Raw genomic sequence first — 22,634 nt, 5'->3', positions numbered from 1 at the left:
CTCAATGCCCGCATCCAAGGACTTTGTGACTTGTTCATAAAAGGAAACAAGGTTAGTCAGACAGGATCTGCCCTCAATGAACCCGTGTTGGTTGCCCCTGAGCATTACCTCCCATGCTGGGCCCCCGCAGATGTGCTCCTTGATAATTTTCTCAAAGGTCTTCCCAAAGATTGAGGTGAGAGTAACTGGCCTATAGTTACTCGGGTCCTCCTTTCCCCCCGTCTTGTAAATGGGGATCACACTGGCCCTTTTCCAGTCCTCTGGAACCTGGCCTTAGTACAACAAGCGCTCATACAGCCATGCCAGGGGTCCTGCTATGACCTCCACCAATTCCCTCGATACCCTCAGATGAAGATTATCTGGACCTGCTGATTTAAACATGTCCAGCCCTTCCAAGAGTTCCTTAACTAGATAGTCGCTGACCCTAGGCATGGCATTGTGTCCCCTGAGCTTGTCCATAATCCTAGTGGGGGAGTTGTCCCAGTCCCTGCTCAGAAATATGGAGGCAAAGAACTCGTTGAAGAGATCAGCTTTTTCCTTTGATGCAATCACCAGATTGCCAAGCCTGGGGTCCCATGTTACCTGGTGCCTTCTTCTTACTCCCTATGTATTGAAAAAGGACTTTCTTATCCTTAATTCTGGTCATGAGCCCTAGTTCCATCTCTGCCTTGGCCTTCCTAACTGCCTCCCTGAAATCATGAGCAACGGAGGTGTAATCCTCCTTGGTGATAGCCCTTTGCTTCCACTGATTGTATGCCACGTTTTTTGCCCTTGGGCCCTCCTGGATGCCTTTACTGAGCCAGGGGAGCTTTTTAGCACTCTTGCCCCCTATGTTTTGCATTGGGACTGACTTCCTCTGAGCTTGAAGGATTGTCTCCTTAAGGAACAACCACTGTCCTAGACTCCCATCTCATTGAGGCTCCAAGTCCCCAATGTCTCTCTTACTAATCTCTTTAGCTCATTGAAGTTGGCTCTCCTGAGGTCAAGGACTTTTGCCTTACTGCTTGCTTTCATCACCCTGTGCCGGATAGTAAACTCCAGCAGACGATGGTCACTAATCTCTGATGACTAACCATAGTTCTTCCTTCCATTCTCACTCCTCCCAGTTCTTCCTAGGGTCAAATTGTACAAGGCAGGTGTGATTCAGTAGTTACAAGATGATCCAAGTTTACAGAAATAGTGAAGACAAAGATGCAGAAACTAATCCAACTCACACTACGATCAGGCATTTAGTCAAGGCTTGGTCATAAAACCAGATCTAGCAAAAGTGTGAATGCAGCTGCCTCACTGCTCAGGAAGAGATAATCGGGGCTCTGGTGGAGGGTTACCCTTCAGGTAAGAGAGGATCTCAGTGTCGTAAATGTTATTTGTAGCCATGGCATTCTTCAGACTATGAAGAAGGCATAAACATTGGTGCCTAGAGTTTAAAGGGAAACCACAAAGGAATGTACTATTTTAGGTACAGTGGACTGATTGCAGGCTTCAGAAAAAAAACTTCTTGAAGGAACAGGTTGGGTGATAATAGCACTGTGATATCATGATTCTGTAAAGTAGTATTACTTCCAAAGACATATCTCTAGAGCCGTGGACTTGAAATTTCTGCTGGTATTGACAGTTGCTAATCAATCTGCTGTAGACGAGAGCAATGACTTTTAAATTGTATTTCACAGAATCCTGGGGTTGAATAATACATTACCAGGGGGTTCCACAAAGAGACTGGGGGTAACGGCAGAAAGGGCTGGGTGGTGTTGTGCTGCCAATGCCAGTCCAAGTTGTCTGGCTCTGCCCTAGTCTTTAGTATTGAGACAAGGGTTTCATGGCAGAAGAAGTGTTATGAAAGGATTCTGTGACTTTAGGAAGTTTGAAAACCACTGGACTAGAGCCTAATCTGGTGTCTGAATTATATCTGAAAGGCCCTCAAGGGACCCCCATTCATCCAGTAGGTTATACGTATTTCCTTTTATTTCCTGTGACTTGAGAACATTTCTGTTTAACCACCCATAGCAAAGATTGTAAGCATGTTGTCTACTGGAAAAAATATGTTGAACGCCAAGAATAATGTTTTTGGAAGGCTTTCTAAACTTTTTCACCCAAAGTTTCCTTTTTCCTATTCCATAAACTGCAAGAGGTCACCCTTTCCTTTTCTTGACATGTAGCCAGTACATCAGCATTGGTACACTGGGAACATCCGTGAGGGTATTAGTGAGAAATACATTGCATCACAAACTTCAGTTCTGCTTCGCTGCCTATCACCTCTACTGCTGTGGAACAAAGGCAGCAGAGGATATTGTTTATCAGGTGGATCACAAGCTGCATCACAGCAGCCTTAGAAAGCCTGGGGCTTGAAACTGCTAAAAGTCATGAAAGCCTATTCATCAAAATCTGGTGCCTTCTACTTAGAGGAAAACAAAGATAACACAGCAATCCCTGTTTTCCTCGACTGTAACCTGGGGATTACCAACCATAAGCAGTGAAAACAAGTAAAGGGGTAGATTACATACTGGTGGCTTCACCCCTGCACCTTTTTCAAATATGACCTGTTTATTTACACTTGTTATATAATTGGTGATAACTTTTTTTCTTAATTGTTCTAAAATAACTGTATAAAAGAAAGAATAGCCATCCAGCAGACATCTGCTTATTTGTACCCAAGGAATCTGATCTACCAAGAGGAAACATTTTAAATCCTCCCTACATGATTTTAAAAATTCAGTGCCTTTGGGAAATAGGAACAATATATACTTTTCCACCTGCACTATATTTATAGTCCTTTGATTGCTCTATCCAACATAAGTCTAACAATATGTGTATGTATAGAAGTGCAGTGCCACAGATTCAGTAATGAGTGATTTATCAATGCATGGAAGATAGACTGCATTAATGTTTTTTATTACTCCATCCTAAAAATTATCTGAGTTGTATTGCTCTGAAAAACTGTCCCTTTTAACATTTCCATGGCAATCCTTAGCAACTGAAACTTCCTGGAAAATATTTTTGTCTATATTGTTTTACCAACAGCTTCAACAGTAAAGGAGGAAAACAGACATGTTATCTTTTGAACCCATTTTAAAATCCTTTGCCTCATTGTAGGACAAAAGCAAAAAAAAAAGTAATAGTTATTTTCCTTCTTTCTAACATCCCTCATATTTAGTTCAGATACCTGTAATCATAGGACAGCACAACTCCAGTTACCCAGATATGCCCCCATTGGATGTTGACAGTCTCATCTCCCAGCCACATTTGCTCAGTTAAAAAGAGCTCATTTATCAAACATTCATCCTGTTAAGAATTGCTAAGCACTCAACATTTTTGAAAATCAAATTCTTCATTTAGGTGCCTAAAATAGAGACTTATGGACTTTAACTTCAGAGAACTCTATTTAAAATCTCTTTGTTTTTTTCTCTGCATGTAGATGGCATCTACTTTTTCTACCTTTTTAGCAAAGCCTGTTTTTTTTTTTTATTCCTGCTTTTTTGGGGAAGGGATCTATCAGACTCCCGTACCTTTTAGGAGAGAGGGCAGCACTATATGACTACAGACTATTGCAGGCAGCTGAATTATTGCCAGCTGCAAAAAGGTAGGCAACCAAGGGAAGATATGGGCAGGAGCTACAAAGCTGCCAGCAACTGTCTTAGGGCAAGCTTTGAAGTAGTTTACAAAATACCAAGCTCCAGGCATGCAGTTAACTAGTCACTGCAGGAGCAGATTGGAATGGGCTGCTGATCACTGGGCTAAAGAGAAACCCCTGTACCTGGCTGAAAGAGAATGTGATAGGAAGGAGTGGAGCCCAGTGGGGTATAAGCCTGGCTCTTGGGCCAGGGAAGGCAGGGCTAACGTGAGTCCCCAGGAAGAGAGACTGACAGTCAAGGGTTAGACTGGGAGCCTTGATTAAAGATCCTTGTCAGGAACTAGATTCAGAAAGTCCTGTAAAAAGGACTGTTGGCAGATGGTGAGAGGGATCTGTCAAGGGGGTGGAGACTGCAGGCCTGAGAGAGAGACCTGAGCACGGGGCCAAGAGAGAGAGTGCCTATGGAAGGCCTGTTAATAGGGGGTACTAAATAAGAGAGAAAGCACTGGATGAGGGCAGCCAGTTGGGAGCCCTAATGAGAGAGCACACCCCAGCTATAAAGCTTGAGTGAGTGAGTTGGCTGAGGCCAAGATTAAGGAGAGATACCCTGCTTAGGAAATTAAGATGCAAGATGAGGCCAGACCAAGGCAACCTGGTGATGAGGAGGGCAGAGTGAAACACCCCAAACTCACTCAGGTATTCTGAGGCCAGCCTCCCAAATTATATTTATTTCCAGCTAGGTGTGGCTGGTGAGGACAGGACCAGTACCCTAGGAGGCCAGAGAGAGAGAGGATTAGTGGCCATGGAAATCCTCAGGTGGGGTCCTATTACAGAAGGCTCTAGCAGGAGCAGAAAACAGGTTTAAATTACAGGGAAAACCTAGTCTTGCAGTCCTGCAATCCTAAATATTTAGTGATTTCTGTGAACCCTTAAAAATTTCATAAAGTCTGCTCACTTTGGTGAAAAACCACAACTGCAAATAGGTAAATGCATATAAATTTGCTATTTTTGCTATTTCTCCAGGATTCAGGAGAATATTGAAAATTACAGAGGTGGTAAAGACCTGTTGGGTCATCTAGTTGATTCTCTGGTCTTGTCAGTTAAATTTTATAACCAGTTCTAGTTTATAATATTGGAAAAGCCGATCAACTCTTTTATTCTTTCTAGCAAACACTCTGAGTGAAGATGTTCTACCTTGGATAATTTTAAGCCATGGTAAGGAATACGTAGGTGATGAAGTGTCTTTATTCATTGCTTTTCACTTGAAAGACTTAAATTCTAATTCTGGCAGTTCACAGGTCAGAATTATCCAAATCTGTGTAAAATGAGGCTTGATGTTCCTGTATTATCTCAAAGTTTTTATTTCTAAAATAATTAATGAAGTTTGTTCAAACCGTTTATTAACTTCATTTAAATATCCTGTGTTTGGGTAGCAACCCTTATAAACTACAGTATTTATTTTTATCAACAGCCTGGTGGGATTAAAGCATAACTGAAAAATGTTTATAGCAAAATTGTGTTAATGCAACTACACACCAAATGCTCAACTTTTTGGTATACAAAAATAACTGTGGTGGAGTGTTCAGAGATACTATTGGATTACTGTAACTTAAAAATCTTGTGCAGTATGAGTGTAAACTTGATTTATTATGGAATTCATAGAGTTCCTGTTTCTGCTCTGTGCTGACCTCTGCAGTTTGCCTTTATTATTTCTATTGCTGTGTCATAATGCCTTTTTATTTGTATAGGGGATACCTATTCTGAATGTTGGCTTTTTTGAATAAATTTAAGGCAGAAAAGCAAAGCCAAATAATCCCCTTTAACACCAGCACAAATGTCAAAGCATACATGGAAATGCCATCTCTTTCTTATGCTCATATATTGTAAATGTGAACATACTCTTTTTCTTTATGCATAAAAAATGCATAAGTTATGTGAAATTTGCAATATTGGAAAAAATAGCAACTATATTTTTCACCATTTAGATTTTTCTGGCTGAACTATGTAAATGGAGTGTTGTTTATTAAGGTGTCTTATTGTGCTTTAGTGTCATAGGCAAGATCTTTTCTTTCAAGAGAAAATGGAACAGCTTTGTTGTGCATATCTATTTCCTAAAGCAAATATTAAATTTATGATTTATCTGCCATCTTATTCTTGATTCCTATGCTTAGATGTTCTGTTGTAGAAGACATCTAGGAGAAGCACATCATTCTAAAACAGTTGTGCTCAACCTTTTGGCCCCATGGGTTGGATAAGTGGTGCAGGGGTTGGTCCATGGCCCAAACTGGTCTGTGGTCCTGATCTGACATATGCCAAATCAATTGATTTGGAAGGACTGAACCTGTCTCTTCTTACTGAAGCACACCACCCTAAAACCTCATTGGACCCTTGGATCATTTGGAGGCCTAGATGGCTGCAGACGGGACAAATTAATCTTCACGCATGGTGGGCACATCTATATATGCCTATTAATGCGCAGCAATAACATCTGGAGCTTACTTGTATTTCCTAGGGGTGCACTGATACATTAGTTGACTACTGGATTGGCACTGATAAAAAGAGAAATGACATTTTTGGCTTTTTTTTTGGTCATTGTAGCAGATAATTATAGCCATGTGCCCAGAGCACCCTGACAAGCATGGTGTGGTCCTTGCACTTTGCCACTGACCTGATCCCACGGCAGACTACAGGTCCTGGCAAGCAGCAGGAGGGGGGAGGGGTGCTGGGTAGTGGTCACAGGATGCCATGCTCAGCAATAAAGGGACCATTACTAGCATCTGCTGCTGCTGCTGCTGCTTTTGCCGTCATGGCAACACCATGTGCACAGCAGGGGCCTGAGCACCAGGGCTGCTGTGCCTATATTGGGCTGCGCATGGGTAGGGTAAGGCACCATGTGACAGACAGTCCAGGCACCAGCTGCCTTTTCAAAAGCTGCATGGGGCCTGCAGGTGCTGAAGCAGTGGTGTGCTCTGGGGCTCCAAGCATGCTACGCCCTGCTGTCCATGCAAGGGTCCACCCCCCCACAACAGCAGCACAGGGTGCATGGGGAGTGGGGCTATGAGTAGGAGCCATGGGTGAAAGGGTGATGTGTGTGGGGATAAGGTGGTCACTGCCTTCCTCGCTGAGGGCCAGAGCAGGCAAGAGGCAGCTCCTGGTCCATGGGATGCCTGATATGATGCTTTGAGTTGCTCTGCAGAGCTGTGAATAAAAAGGGGTTTACGTCAGTAGTTTAAAATGCCTTGCACTGTTACTAAATATTGGTTATTGAATTGGCATTGGCTAATATGTTTGGTTAATCATTGGCTATCGGTACTGGCCAAGAAAATCTTTGTCAGTGCACCCTTAGTATTTACAAGTACTTGTATTTGTATTTAGAAGTACTAACCTGTTGTAGAGTAAAATAGTTTACTCCTGCCTAATAGGTGTGCATGTGTAGATGCTAAGATGTTCACTGTGCAGCTAAGTAGTGTACTGTACAGTAAATATCTCGTCTAGACATGCCCAATAAGTTAAAGTTAGTACTACACCTCACTGAGGGGTAGGCCATCTTCATCCCAGCTGTTTGCATTTACTTTTACATGCTCCAGACTAATTTACTTGGGAGCGGGAGGGTTAACTAATGGATTCCAGCCTTTTTTGGTCCTGTATTTAATCCAGCCTCCCTCAGATTCTGGCTAGGAGCTTTGAAGTTCTCAATGCCAGTCACTCTTTTGCCCTTCTCGTAACTAGGTGGGTAGTATATTTGCGTGTTCTCAGTAGTGCTTATCACTGTAGTATCTATGAGCATCTATACACGTGCTCCATTGTGGAGGGGGGGAGGGGCGCTTTAATTCTCTGAGAGCTGCTCTAATTAAAGTGCCCGTGGCGTCATGCTTAACCAGCATCCCACGCTTGAAAACGATGGTGGTGCACTTTAACTAAAGCTCGTCTGATGAGCTTTAGTTAAAGCGCCCCTTCTGCCACTTTGAAATGTGTGGAAGCTGAATACACATGATGCGGAGGCTGCTGGAGTGTGCTAATTAGCATGCTCCAACAGACTCTCAGCAGATTTAATTAATCTAGGCTGCCCTGACTCATGCTAATTATCATGTGTCGAAGCAGAGGTACGTCACGTGTAGGTGCCATATAAGTGATTGCCCAGAAATCTGTGGACCGAGGGTTCCTACTGGAATTTGGAATATCCCTGCTTTTTTCTCTTACCTGTATTTTTTTTCTTTAATAGCATCATCATTTTGGTAAAAATTGAAATATTTTCTTTAAGAAGAAGCAAGCCTTGAAAATTAATAGATTTTTGGATCACTGTGATCTCCTCTGATACCTGATTCCAGGACTTAGTTACAGAAATAAATCTGCCAGAGGATACTATATTATCTAACATTGAATGTAAAATAAGGAAATCTAAACCTGCAACCCTTACTCTCCCAGATAATCTCCAATTAATCAATTTCAGGGATGTTACAATCATAGATAGTTGCTAGACTGAACATCAACTCTATATAGCCTTTATGGTTTCTGTGGTCCCACTCTAAGAAAATTTCTGTTTCTTTAGAACTTAACTGGAACTTTAGATTTTTCACTTTATTTGTTTATATTATACTTTATCATAGTTCATTAGGTTGCTAAATGATTTGTATTACTACTGCCAGTATACATTTTTTCATCATAAGTAGATATACCAAATGTAAGCTTCTAGAGTTAGTAATAATATTGTTCAGAACAACAGTTCTGTAGAAACGGCATAAAAATGCAGGTACTCCAACACAAAAAATGTTTGTGACTTAACTTGCAGAAGAATTTTTTTCTGTATTGAGTCCTTAAGGAGTTTCATTGACATTAAGATAAACAGACAACAGGTGTTTCAAATTCTGAAAAGATAATTTACAAAGCATAGGGATCATGCCACAAAAAAAAATCCTCTCCTAAAAAGACTAGAAATGATCCTTGATATAAGTCAAAAAGTCTATAATACTACTGGGAGAATGGTCCAGGTGAAAGAAGATTATTGTGTACTAGGAAAGCTATAATAAAAACTGTCAGTTCTGTCAAACCATTCTGTCTAAAGTCTATAGAGGATTAAAAGGATATTGAACATCATGTAACAGCTGTCTCCTATGTGAAGAGGACCACTGCTGTGGTGAACACCAAATGTAGTGGTTTAAAAAACTTCACATGGCTAGGTGTGGTTGAACCACAACTGCTTGGTTTGACAGATTGAAGATGTTGTTATCAAGTGCATTACAATAGTATAGTTTGTGTTCTAATAAATAGCACATAACTCTCATTACTAGGATTGCTACTGTGTGTGTGTGTGTGTGTGTGTGTGTGTGTGTATTATATTTCGGGTGTTAACCAAGTTAGACATGCAATGAATGACATGCACAGAATGTGTTCACATGAGGATATGTTCATAGTTTTTTAGTCTTCATTATTTTTTCTAGATCAGTTATAAGTTAACCTCATAAAAATAATTTTAATTATGTCTGAAGATTAAGTCCATATAGAGCTACTACATAATAGATTATAATTAGAATATGATCAGTGTTAAAGGTAACAACTGTATATTTCTTAATATTAAAGAGTACAAAAAATAAGTGTTGAGATTAAAGTTTTACACTTTTGAAAATTTACATATGTACCGGTTCTTCTCTTTTTCCAGTCTCTCATGTTTTAAAAGTTTGGAAGGGCTTTTTGTATTTTTTCCCATTATACTTAAAATCTAATATATCTATGTATCCTCTACCCATAATATACTCCCTATATATTATTTTCACTCTTCCAGCAGGGTTAAAGTTAAATTCCTTGTGTATGGATATAATTATCAACGTTGAAGTGGCAGGCATGCATCTGAATACTTATACCTTCTATTACTGCTATTAGAAATCAAAGATTTGAGGATGTAACTAGCCAAATGTGTGGGCATAAAAATAAATATGTAAATTGATCTGAAAAAGCTAGGTTATTCTTGTGAATATTTACCTCATGACTGTAGCTATATTAAATGTAATAATTATTTTCCTCTTAAATTATTTTTAAACATTTAGAAATATTTGCCTGGAGATGAGAGAGAGGATGTTGTTGTGCTTAAGAAAATGAGCGATATCTCAGACCTAAGTTTCTCAACCTTTTTTGTTTTCCATTTTTACAAGGCTACAACTTTTAGGTAAGTTCCTGCAGATCTCTTGACTGTCAGGGATCAAAATAGCTGTCTTGCATGGCTCTCTCAAGCATGCGGTTGTCGGGAGTATTTTGATTTGTTACTTTAGAATAGGCATCAAATCAACCAGAACTGAACTGACTGCTCTTGGTCTGAAGGTGCATTTCACTCCCTTTGAGGAAGGGAGAATGGGTTAGTCTTACTGGCACTGAACCTAGCATCTGATTTAGTTGAGGCCTTTTGCAAAAAATAATTCAGATTTTAAATTTCATTTACCTGGCACAAAACACTGTGACCACACCTTTGGTGTTACCTTGATGTAAAAATGAGGTAGTATCAAACTTGAGCCCGGGATTCTTACTGGTGCTGGGGGAGTGACAGACCTTTACAGTAGTTTTAACAATCTAAGATAATGTGAGAAGCTTGGAGCTGGAATGCTGCCATTTTCATAGTGGGTTAAGTTTCCAGTTTCAGATTTAATTGAGTTTGTAATTATAAGTGTAACCCTGATTGTTCTGCATGTTTAACTATGGTTATGTTCTATAATGGTAATCTTGTGTATTCTTCACTCTCATTAGTGTGCAGATTTGAGGGGCTACTTGCACCTGCTTTGACTGTTTGTAGGCTTGGGTTAAATTGAGGTTAATGTATGCAATTGTAGAGGGCAGGTGGATTAGATTTTATGTCCACTCCCTTCCAAAACTGAAGTTTGTAGGCACATGAATGTTGCTGATGCCGTTATACAAGATTACTAAGGCTAGGGACAGTCATTACCCATAAACTGATTTAAGTGATCAGAAACTGGTTTAAACCTATAACAGAACAGATATTCAGTGCACATAAACCAGTTTGAAAATGGCTGAAACCAGTTTGAGATAAACCTGGTTGAATGTAATATCAGACTTAACTGTTTTGGGTCAAACAAGTTTATGCACTGCCTGTCCCAGACCCCTTGCTGATTTAAGTTAAATCAGACACCCCTCCTCCCCCCCAGCATCCCGGCATGCTCTTTGGGCTGGGCACAGCTCTCTGCTCCACAGCAGGGCTGACTCCTCCCCTCTGCTCCCTGGCTGCAGCTTAGCACAGACGGCAGGCATCCCTGCTCCCCCCTCCCCTCCCTGTCCCCTCTGCCTTGGACACCTCTCAGCAATAGCTAGCAGACCATGTGCTGGCTACGGTCCATGCTGTGGCAGATGGGACAAAGGGAGAATCAACAGGTAGCTGGTAATGTCCCTCTGTTTTCTTAATGAGGTGATAAACACTTATCAATTCCCTGCTGGACTGGTCAGAAGGGGGGGAATTTCTCCCTCATCAGAGTGTCCTGTCGGGGCCTGGCCACACCTCCCTTCTCTCAACACCGTGCAAGGGTAGGGAGGGCTGCTGTAGTGCCCCTCTCCACTTCTAGCCTGAGCCACTGTAGGCATGTGCCTACATGTCTGGGATGTCTGTGCAGTTTACAGAGTGATTCAGCCTAGCCAGGTTAGACTAACCTGCGATGACTGAATCATTTCAGGCTCAGGCTTTTTGAATGTCTATCCCTAGCTTAAAAGCATAAACTATGCAGAGATTCATAGATTAATAGATTCATGGATGTTAGGGTCAGAAAGGACCTCAATAGATCATCGAGTCCGACCCCCTGCATAGGCAGGAAAGAGTGCTGGGTCTAGATGACCCCAGCTAGATGCATATCCAACCTCCTCTTGAAGACCCCCAGAGTAGGGGAGAGCACCACCTCCCTTGGGAGCCCATTCCAGACCTTGGCCACTCTAACTGTGAAGAAGTTCTTCCTAATGTCCAGTCTAAATCTGCTCTCTGCTAGCTTGTGGCCATTATTTCTTGTAACCCCCGGGGGCGCCTTGGTGAATAAAACCTCACCAATTCCCTTCTGTGCCCCCGTGATGAACTTATAGGCAGCCACAAGGTCACCTCTCAACCTTCTCTTGCGGAGGCTGAAAAGTTCCAGGTTCTCTAGTCTCTCCTCGTAGGGCTTGACCTGCAGACTCTTAACCATACAAGTGGCCCTTCTCTGGACCCTCTCCAGGTTATCCGCATCCCTCTTGAAGTGCGGTGCCCAGAATTGCACGCAGTACTCCAACTGCGGTCTGACCAGTGCCCGATAGAGGGGAAGTATCACCTCCTTGGATCTATTCGTCATGCATCTGCTGATGCACGATAAAGTGCCATTGGCTTTTCTGATGGCTTCGTCACACTGCCGACTCATGTTCATCTTGGAGTCCACTAGGACTCCAAGATCCCTTTCCACTTCCGTGCCACCCAGCAGGTCATTTCCTAGGCAGTAGGTATGCTGGACATTTTTCCTCCCTAGGTGCAGCACTTTGCATTTCTCCTTGTTGAACTGCATCCTGTTGTTTTCTGCCCACTTGTCCAACCTGTCCAGATCTGCTTGCAGCTGTTCCCTGCCCTCCGGCATGTCCACTTCTCCCCACAGTTTTGTGTCATCCGCAAACTTGGACAGAGTACACTTCACTCCCTCATCCAAGTTGCTAATGAAGACATTGAAGAGTATCGGTCCAAGGACCAAGCCCTGCGGGACCCCACTGCCCACACCCTTCCAGGTCGATACTGACCCATCCACCACAACTCTCTGGGTGCGACCCTCTAGCCAATTCACCACCCACCGGACTGTGTAGTCATCCACATCACAGCCTCTTAACTTGTTCACCAGTATGGGGTGGGATACCGTATCGAAGGCCTTCCTGAAGTCTAAGTATACGACATCCACCCCTCCTCCTGTGTCCAGGAGTTTTGTAACCTGGTCATAAAAAGAGACTAGGTTAGTCAGGCATGATCTGCCTGCTACGAACCCGTGCTGGTTTCCCCCTCAGTATAATATGTCCTGCCGGGCTCTCGCAAATGTGAGCCTTGATAATTTTTTCAAAGACTTTGCCAAGGATGGAGGTGAGACTGACTGGCCTATAGTTGCCTGGGTCCTCCTTCCTCCCCTTCTTGAAAATGGGGACCACATTGGCCCTTTTCCAGTCCTCTGGGACTTTGCCCGTGCGCCACGAGCGTTCAAATATTCCCGCCAGTGGCTGTGCAATGATGTCGGCCAGTGCCTTCAGTACCCTCGGATGGAGCTCATCCGGGCCTGCTGACTTAAAGGCATCCAGTTCCTCCAAGTGATTCTGCACCATCTCAGGGTCTACGCATGGAAGTCTGGCGCCTTGCTGCTGCCTCTCTACAACCCCAGTGAGAGACTTGTCTTGCCCCTCTCTTAGGAGCACTGAGGCAAAGAACTTGTTGAGGAGTTCAGCCTTGTCCCCCCTGTCCGTCACCAATTGCTTATGCCCCTTTAGTAGGGGTCCTATTCCTCCCTGGGCCTTCCTTTTACTCCTTCTATATCTAAAAAACAATTTCTTGTTATCCTTTACTTGGGATGCCATCCTCAGCTCCATGGTAGCTTTGACCTGTCTAACTGCCTCCCTACAAGTGTGAGCAGAGGAACTATACTCCTCTTTGGTAATCTCTCCCTGTTTCCACTTTTTATGTGCTCCCTTTTTGGCCCGTAGGCTGCCCTGGATTTCTCTGGTCAGCCAAGGAAGCCTCCTGGCCCCTTTCCCTCTTTTTCCTCGCATCGGGATCATCTCCCTTTGTGCCCGAAGGATCATTTCCTTAAGGCACAGCCACCCTTCTTGGGCTCCCATCACTTCAAAACTCCTACTCTGCAGTGCGTCCTTGACTAATCGCCTGAGTTCATTGAAATCAGCTTTCCTAAAGTTTATCACTTTCACCCTACTAGTTACCTTACCCACTCGACGTCTTATGAAGAATTCTATTATTAAGTGATCACTGTCCCCCAGATGGCCACCAATCTGTAGGTCCCCTACCATATCATCCCCTGTTGCCAATACCAGATCCAGTAAGGCATTCCCCCTAGTGGGACCGTGTACCTCCTGCGTCAGGTGGAGGTCCTGTACACAGGATAGGAGCCTGCGTTAACGGTGGGACTTTGCTGTCTGCATCTCCCAGCAGATGTCTGGGTAGTTTAGGTTCCCCATGACTACCGCCTTTTTAGCTTTTATGGTCTCTGAGAGCTGCCTCAGGAGCCCCGAATCTAGTTCTTCCCCTTGGTGTGGGGGTCTGTAGCAGACCTCTACCACCAAATCCCTTTCTCCTTGCCCCCCATGTAACCTACCCCACAATCCTTCTACTTTCTCATCCTTCGATTCCGTCTTGATGAGAGTTGATGTATATTGCTCACTGATATAAAGTGCAACCCCCCCCCCTTTCTTCCCCACCCTGTCCTTTCTGTACAGCCTATAACCCTCAATATGTACCGCCCAGTCATGGGATGAATCCCACCAGGTTTCTGTTATCCCTACTAAGTCATAGGTGTTTTCTGCAAATCTCAGATCTGTCTGGGTGTGGCCTTGGTTTTAATGCAAAGTTTGTGTGAAGTGGAGGAACAGAGATTCCAGGCAGGAGTCACCCCCTGGAAGTAAATGTGTTTCTAAACACAGGATTCTATTGTGGGTTTAGGGGAAAACCTAAGGCTCATTATACGTTAAATGAAAAGAAACTTCTGGACCTACCACTGACACAGGGCAGGGTCTAGAACAGCTGGGGTTGCAACCCAGAGAGGACTGAAGGAGGAGCAGTGGAAACTCTGTAAGAGTGGTGGTGACCTCTGGAGGTGGCGGTTGTACTCTCTAGCATCACAGCCTAGCAGCAATTCCCAGCAATCAGATCAGAACTCCCATCATCACGCTCTAGCAGCTCCCCCCCCAGCATCAGAGTGGCAGCAATTCCAGTGCATATCTTCTTACCTAGCACTTGCTACTTTGTCTGGTTTAGGTGATCCACAGATTACAGCCCTGAGTGAGGTTCCCTAACTGACTGGGCTAAGTGGTATCTTCTTGATTTGGTTTGCTTGCGACTGTCATCTATCTTGAGTTATAGTTAATGTTTTAGTAGTTAATTTTTTTCCTCAGGCTGTATGTTTATTCACCTTTTCTCTTGTAATAAACCCTATTTTACTTCAATCTTCCCTAGTGAGTGAGGAAATTTGTTCACATTGGAACACCCAGTTAAAGTTTCATTTTCCCAGGTTTCTGGGTTGGGGCTCAAGCTAAATTTGAAAAGTTGGTGTAAAGTCCCTAAATTTGAACCCGGCCCTTGTTACTGCCGTCTAGTGCTTGGCAGAAGGCTTACATAAATGAGTAAAGTGTCAGCAAGTTTAATCAGACCCTGCTAAAATTCATTTAAACTGTGGCATATTGATCTGGCAATGAAGCCGTGTTGTCATTTGAGCATGTCTGCAACAATAGAAAAACGTATCACTTGAAACAGTGGAACCTGAAGCTCACTTTGTGAGTCTAAGTTAGAAAGCCCTGAGGTGAAATAAGTACTGCGTATAAGAATGCACAGAGGGGTTGACAAAAGGAAGCTGTGTGAGTACATGAGTTTATACATACTTGTCAGGAATTGTACGCTTCAGTTATGCAAATGAACAATCTAATACCCGAGTGGGCCAGCATGTGACACTCACTGGACAAAGTGTGTACATAGACTGAGTTGATTATATTCCTCCAAAAAGGTAACCTTTTTTGATAGACTTATTATCATAATCACTTTATTTATAAAGCCAAGGAATACAGGGTGTTGTAGAACAGAATATAATAAATAGATCATTTTAATCTAGTTTAATAACGTAACAAAATCATCCTGAGAAAGAAGGGGTAGTCAATACAAGAGGACAGGAATTGAAGGATGAAAGTGATAAAGCACAGGTTTCAGTTCTAGTCATAGTAAAAATACTCTTTGTTTCAACCATATTACTAATATATTTGTTAGGTTACCCATAACAGATAGGAATATAAACTGTTCATAATACTTACTTGTTTATAAACAGTCTTTGAAAAAAATGTAACCCATTTATTAAAATGATTTGTACTGTATGTGAGATTTAGTTGTGGTGATTTCTGATGCATTTTTTGTGTACTGTAGCTTTTTGGCTGTGACAGTTTGCTGAAAGGCCACTCCAGGAGAAAAATAACCTGAGATCAACCAGAGTTAAATCACTCATAATCCTTAAGAAAACATCATTCTTTAGCATCCTCTCCACTCCCCTCACCTGAAGACAGTGTGTTGCTTGCTGGACTCTGCTACTTCAGCAGGGAACAGAACACACCCCTTTCACAATCTCCACATTGTGCTTGAGGGAACTGCATGCTGACCAATCAGGACTGCCCTATGCACTGATGCCATCTCTAGACAGGCAAACTAAGGGAGCCTGCAGACTGAGATATGTGCATAGCCATGTCCTCTCTCCCTGCCTCCCTCCCTCCCTCCCCACCCCCAAGCTACAAGGTCGCCATTTTTCAGGGCCTCCCTATTTGAATGTCTGTACATGCATTTCTGGTTTTACTAGGAGAACAAATGTGAGAGATTTCTCCCAGGTTATTTGAAAGTGTGTACATAGCCACTGTATCCAAACAAAACTGCAGGAGGAAGGCACCTCTTACAGGCAGGCTGTCATTACTGAATGTCTCTCACCAATGAAAAGTGCCAAGGGAAGCCATTACATGGTTATGTATGTGCCCATCTTGCTTCGAATATTCGTTCACGCACTGCCTTGGCTTGGGCACCTGGTGACAGGCGCAGGGAGGCTTTGTGCAACCTCAGACAGGGATCCCGATCACCCCAGGGAGGAACCCAGAACTTTCCTGCCATGACTTTGAGTACATCTTCAGTGGTGGGGTCTCCTGTTGACGATCCCTTGAGATTGGTTGTTCCTCCTGATGAATATTTGTGGGGCTCCACCTCCCCTACACCCCTGCCATATGCCAGCCTCCAACAGGCCCCCTGATCTTGACACGGCTTGCCCTCCGGTCGTGATGGTCCTTACCTGTCACACGCTTTCAAGTGTTGGGTGTTCTCTTTCCTCCTTTGTGGACTACAGATCTGTTGGGTGTTCCTCTCTCCTGTGGGTCTTTCCCGCTCAGTGCTGGCAGCCTGTCAGCTCTTGTGAGTGGTCCTTGTTATTGAGTTGTTACTTGTCAGAGCAGAGCTTAGTGGTTGAGTGCCTTGGCACAGTGGAACTTTCTAGCACAAGGCACGGTGAGATTTTGTATGAGGGAATTTCTCAGCACGGTGGAGATTATTGGCTGCTTCTAAATTATTCCTAGGTGGCGACTAGCAATTGACTTGCTAGCCGTATAAAAGGTTGGAGCAGTTTCCGCCCAAGTTGGAGAACTCCACGCCCATCTCAGAGTGAACGTGGCGGGCTGATCAACCGATGACAACTCCCCGTCGCCGACCGACCCCGACGTACCCCCGTGTCCTGAATGCTCGTGTTTAGAAAGATATCTCATCGAATCAGAGCTCCTCGGTTAAACTGTAACTGAAGTTTGAAGTTCACTTTCTTCCTACGCTGTACATCTTGACAGTGTAAGTAAAGCCATCTTTGTTTGAACCAGTATGCGTTTGTGTCTAATTCTACTCCAGCAGTCGAAAGTACCCATCTGTACGTGCCGGGTTTGTGGCCACAACCCAGCCGACCCTTTCCTGGATCCCCCTCTGCCCCCACATTACTCAGACCGCTCAGCATCGAGTTATCAACAAATTAAAATAAATCAACAAACAAGGTAGAAAACAAAAGAGGAATATGCACAAGCCAGAATGAAACAAATGGAAGTATACACAAAAAACTCTGCAAAGGCTGGTAAAGGAAAAAACAGGATCAGGCTAAACAGCCTTGATATGCTGCCTGCCCTGGAGCCTGTGTCTGGCCACGTCCCCTGACGTTCCATTCTCTACCTGGGCTGAGCTTCCTCCACTTCTCTCTGGGTCAATTCCTCTCCCTCGACCTGGTGTTTGTGTGCCCATGAGCCTAGTCTAACATATCCTGGATGGGGTGGTTTCGGACTCTGGTTTTCACTATGGGCCATCCCGATATCACGCTGTCTCCTCCGGTGGTTCACTGGGGTCCTGGCTCCCTTTACCCCTCAGCTTGCATCCTTGGTGGATTGTCTGGGTGCTGCCACTCCTTGAGGCTGCTAGGGCAATCCCTGGAGAAGTGTCTGGTCTTCCCGCACTGGAAACAGATGTTATCCTTTGATACACCCCTGTTGGGCATTTGCCTCCTCTCAGGCTCTCTGGGTAATGGAGCCGTCGGGCCAGGGCTCTGCTTCTCCTGACTGTAGCTGACCTCTGATGCTGCAGAGGCCTTTGCTAGTTTTAAGGCTTCTTCGCAACTGCAAGGTGAGTGTTGGTGAACCTAACTTTGTGTGCATTCCTTTAGGTCATTCAGGAATTGCTCTATCAGGATCTGGTCAGCCAGAGCATCTCGATTGCATGCTCTGGGATTTAACCATTTATTTAAAAGATCCCTTAACAGCTGTAGCAAGAGCCTAGGCTGTCTTTCTGCTGGCCCCTTTCCTCGGAACAGCCTTCTATAGTGTTTATAGGATTATAAACACTAGTTTATAGTGTCCAGTCATTATGGTATGTCATTCAAAAGCCTCAATATAGGCCTCTGGATCATCTTCTCGGGTCATCTTTGGCATTTTAAATGAAGCTAAGTTGTGTCGCAGCTAATCCTGTTGTCGATCCATCATCTGCTGTTGACCATCTAGGATCTGAGTCAGGGCTTGTAAATTTTGACTCAATATGTCTGGAGAGGCCATGGCCATGGGCTGCATGTTGGATTATTCTTTGCTCACTGGGTCTTCCCGTGGATTCCCGGCCAGTGCACCACTTTGTGTCTGTCTCACTTTGAATATTTGTCCACACGCCGCCTTGGCGTGGGCACCTGGTGACAGGCATGGGGAGGCTTAGTACAACCTCAGACAGGGAACCTAATCACCCCAGAACTTGCCTGCCAAGACTTTGAGTGTATCTTCAGTGGTGGGGTATCCCATTGGCAGTACCTTGAGATTGGTTGTTCCTCCTGATGGATATTTGTGGGGCTCCACCTCCCCTACAGCTCTGCCATACACCAGCCTCTGACGGGCCCCCTGATCTTGACATGGCTTGCCTTCCGGTCATGATGGTCCTGCCCTGGAGCCTGTGCCTGGCCGTGTCCCCCAATGCTGTTCCGTTCTCTACCTTGGCTGAGCTTCCTCCACTTCTCTCTGGGGCAATTCCTTTCCCTCAACTTGGTCTTTGAGTGCCCGGTGTAGGGAGCTTCCTCCGTCTCTGGGGCTTCCCCCTGCTCTTCCCTGAGCAGGGTTTCCTCTCACACACCGGTACTGCCCGTGACTGGCGTGGAGGCTTGTTGCAGTCACTGCTGCCTGGGGCATCCCTGTCCGAACAGAACTTCTCCTTTCTTGCCGTTACTGCCTGCCACTGGCATGGAGAGCCTCTGCAGCCTCCGCTGCGTCTCCTGCTCTCCCTTGCTCCCAGCTGGTGCTGGCTTTTATCCCAGCCAGCTGGCAATTGTCAGTGACATCACCTGCCGGCTCCAGCTGTATATAGGCGCGGCTGATGTACTGTGCGGGTTTCTCCTGTTGGCATTGCTTGTCTGGAGTCCAGACTCCTAGGGTGGGTGAGTATCCTTTGATTTCGGGGTTTCTACTTTGGGGGTGCATAGTCCCCATGCTTGTACCCCTGGGAAAATGTAGTTTGTCTACAGTGTGACCACAGTGTTGGGAAGAGTTTTGAAGGGAAGTCTCAGAACTTAATTCTGTTGCTTTCAAAAGTACTTGTGAGGCAGTGGGCCCTCTGTCTTCCCTCATGGTCTAAACACAGACCTAATGGAAAGGAGGCAGAGGTGGGAGAGGCATTGGAGGATGAGGCATTGAAGGATGAATAGAAATATTGGAGGATGAGGTAATAGTCCTTCTTGAAATATGTCCCGCTATTTGGTATAGAAAGCTGGACAGGGCTCATGGTGACAGTTATGTTGAGGATATTGTTGTACTGCAATCTGAGTCATGACTTGCACTTTCTGCCCAGCAATAGGTAGTGTGTGTGTCAGCTGGGAAGGGAGAAGGGCTAGGACAAAGAGAAAAAAGAATGAAAGGGTTGGTGTTGTTCTGTAGGGGCCAGGGGAACTTATGTGTTCTTACATATTCTGTATACCTAATTGTGTGCATGTGTATTATGTGGGCTGTATGAAGGAAATCCTAGGGATGAGAAGAATGATAATGAGCTGAGACAGAGAGGAGTGAATGTAAGGGGACTCAGTGAATTAGGGTGAGCTGAGAGAAAGAAATCATACAAGAGTTAAGAATAAAGAAAGAGGAAAGAAGAAAAAGGCCCTGGTGGGGAGAGGATGGGGCATCAGAATTTGAAAGAGGAACTGTGGAAAAGGCTTCCATGTATGTGAGTTGGAAAGAGATTCATGGAGTGATAGCAGGGACCACGGACAGGAAAGTGGAGGTTTACTTATGCAAACTGGGTTTCTGTTTTTTTTTTAAATTTGCTTTCTTGGTCCTCTTCCCAGGGTTGGGTTGGGATTTATAAGGTTGTAGAGCATCTCTGCTACGGATTACTATAGCTTCTTTTCTATGTGAACATATCATTACTTTTTTTCCCCACTAATGCCTGTTTTGGGGTTTGTGGTCATCACCGAGTTCAGTAAGCACAGGAATACATGTAGGAGAAGAACTAATTTTAAACTTCCCAATGGCTCAGGGTCTTGTCCAGGAGCATTTGTAAATTATAACTTCTATCACTACAGGGTTTTGATCATTTTCATGCTGCATCACTGAGTATTAAATGACTCAAGCGTTCTCATGTTTCTGGTAGGTGTACACAGAATTTGGAAAAAGATTTGCCATTCCTAAAAAATAAAGTCCCCTTGCATCCTTCAATCAGGGCATTTCCTTAATGACTCTCCATTTTTCAGGATCGAGCCAGTATTCTTTAGAAGTCAACAGATGTCCTAAAAAAGGGGGCTTCAGTTCTCTTCGAGTTGACTGCAGTCAATATAACATTCCAATCTTTGAACTCAGTTAGGAGACATGAGCTTGATGCTTGAGAGTTGTTCTAGAACCTGGTTCAGATTACCTGGGGATCTGCTGGGACCAGTGGGTATCTATACACGTGCTCCAGGGTGGAGGGGAGGGAGGGTGCTTTAATTAGAGTGGCTGTGAGAGCCACTCTAGTTAAAGTGCCTGCAGCATCATGTGTATTCAGTGCCCCACACTTCATTATGGCAATGGGGGCACTTTAACTAAAGCTCTTTCGATGACTTTTAGTTAAAGCATCTCTGTTGCCATTCTGAAATGTGGGGATGCTGAATACATGTGACATGGAGGCTGTTAGAGCACACTAATTAGCATGCTTAAGCAGACTTAATGAATGCTAATTAGTACACATTAGAGCAGAGCACCATCACATGTATAGGTGTCCAGTAATGCCCATAAGCATTTGGACCCAGTCATACCTGCCAAGAGGTATGGCAAAAGCTGGATAGTTTATCTACTGTGATATCTCAGTGCCCATTCTTGATGTTACCAATAGTGAACAATTTGTCCTGGATAAAGCAAGCAGTGCATCTTTAATTGTTAAATGGATAAGTGAGTGGGTTTTTTCAGGACTTTGATAACTGGTTTTGGGATCAGTTTACTTTAGGGATTTTCTTTTTTATTGCCAAGCTGGTGATAGACTCTGTGCTAGCATAACTTCAGTAAGCATAGTGGTCTAAGCGTTCCAGTTACTTTTTCAGTGGTTTCACCAGTGTTACTGGAACACTTCATTTCAGTAGTTTCACAGGCTATGTGGGGATTTGTTTCTAAATTTGTTGCCCTCTAGGTTTCCTTCTCCTTGAAATATGTCCTGCAGTTTGGTATAGAAAGCTGGACAGGGCTCATGGTGACAATTACGTTGAGAATATTGTTGCACTGCAATCCAAGTCACGGCTTGCATGTTCTGCCCTGCAATAGGTAGTGTGTGTGTGAGCTGGTGTAAACTCTGAACAATAACTACTCTTGTTTTGTGGGATTCATCTTGATAACCTGCCCAGTGGCTCCAGAATGATTTTATTGTGCATCAGCAGCACTTAGTCATATTCTTCTAATATTTCTACTTATCACTATTGCTGGTATTATACTGCAGCAGGCTCCCAATTCCATCTGGAGTGGAGTCAGATGGTGATCTAATCACATAATTGCAACTATGGTTGTTGAATTGCTGGCAGCCTTCTTTTGCAGTGTCTATACATTGACTGTCTCTGAACTTGCTGAAGTCATACTGCATACCTTTCCTCCTCTTTGGAAGTGCCTATGGGCTTGGGAATGTAAACGAGTTATGTCTGGTAAACACAGGCAGAAATTTACAGCACAAATCTACTCCCTAGTAACTGCTTGATGTATCATGGCAAATAAATGCTAACCCACAGTTACTTACCTTCCTTTCTTGTCTATGAGGTAAGTGTGTCTGGGCAATTTATTGAAGGGTAGCACTGTACTCTTTGGTAACTGTACACTATACCCTCCCTTGATTGCTGTATAGTAACTGTTTTTTTTTGTTTGTTTGCATGTCCATGCCCCATCTTCCCAGTCACTGAGGCACTGGGAGATGAAGTGATTCTGGACATTCCTTACACTATGGTTCCTGGGCTGGATATTTTTCTTTTCTACCTTTTTGTAATGCACACACTGGACCTCAGTGTCTTCATTCTTGGCCAGCCTGGTCCTGTCCTGCTTTATGGGTTCCTTGAGTTAGGGACTTTGTAATTTGTAATAGTTGGCAGTGTTCAGATAGTTTCCTTGAACAGTTTAGCTGCCAATTCTATTTGGAGATCTTTCTAAGATTACACCTATTTCAGTGATCTCTCCTTTAAGCTTGAGTCATGGTCCTACACATGATCCTGTCACTAGCAAGAGACTCTCTTATATTTTCAAAGTTGCCTTAGAAGTGGATGCCAAAGTTCTTAACTCCATAATGGAAGTCTCTTTTTGCCCCTCCGCTGCTTAATTTTAAATAAAAACCAGTATCTCTATA

At 43.9% G+C, this 22,634-nt stretch overlaps 1 protein-coding gene across 4 annotated transcripts in view; it reads left to right on the top strand.

The window, feature by feature from the left end:
* The window catches only part of DPYD (dihydropyrimidine dehydrogenase), a 701,931-nt gene that overhangs the window by 154,325 nt on the left and 524,972 nt on the right, over positions 1 to 22,634 (top strand). The window contains exon 2 of one of the 4 annotated variants that reach the window (XM_059728072.1): positions 16,871 to 17,132. The exons of the other annotated variants lie outside the window; for them this stretch is intronic. The gene's annotated coding sequence lies outside the window, so the exon portion shown is untranslated. The remainder of the gene's footprint in view (positions 1 to 16,870; positions 17,133 to 22,634) is intronic. 4 annotated transcript variants of the gene reach the window in all.

The sequence above is a fragment of the Alligator mississippiensis genome, chromosome 5 (genome assembly GCF_030867095.1).
Source record: "Alligator mississippiensis isolate rAllMis1 chromosome 5, rAllMis1, whole genome shotgun sequence".
In the NCBI taxonomy this organism is placed as follows: Eukaryota; Metazoa; Chordata; order Crocodylia; family Alligatoridae; genus Alligator; species Alligator mississippiensis.
This window is presented reverse-complemented; position numbering and strand designations above follow the sequence as displayed.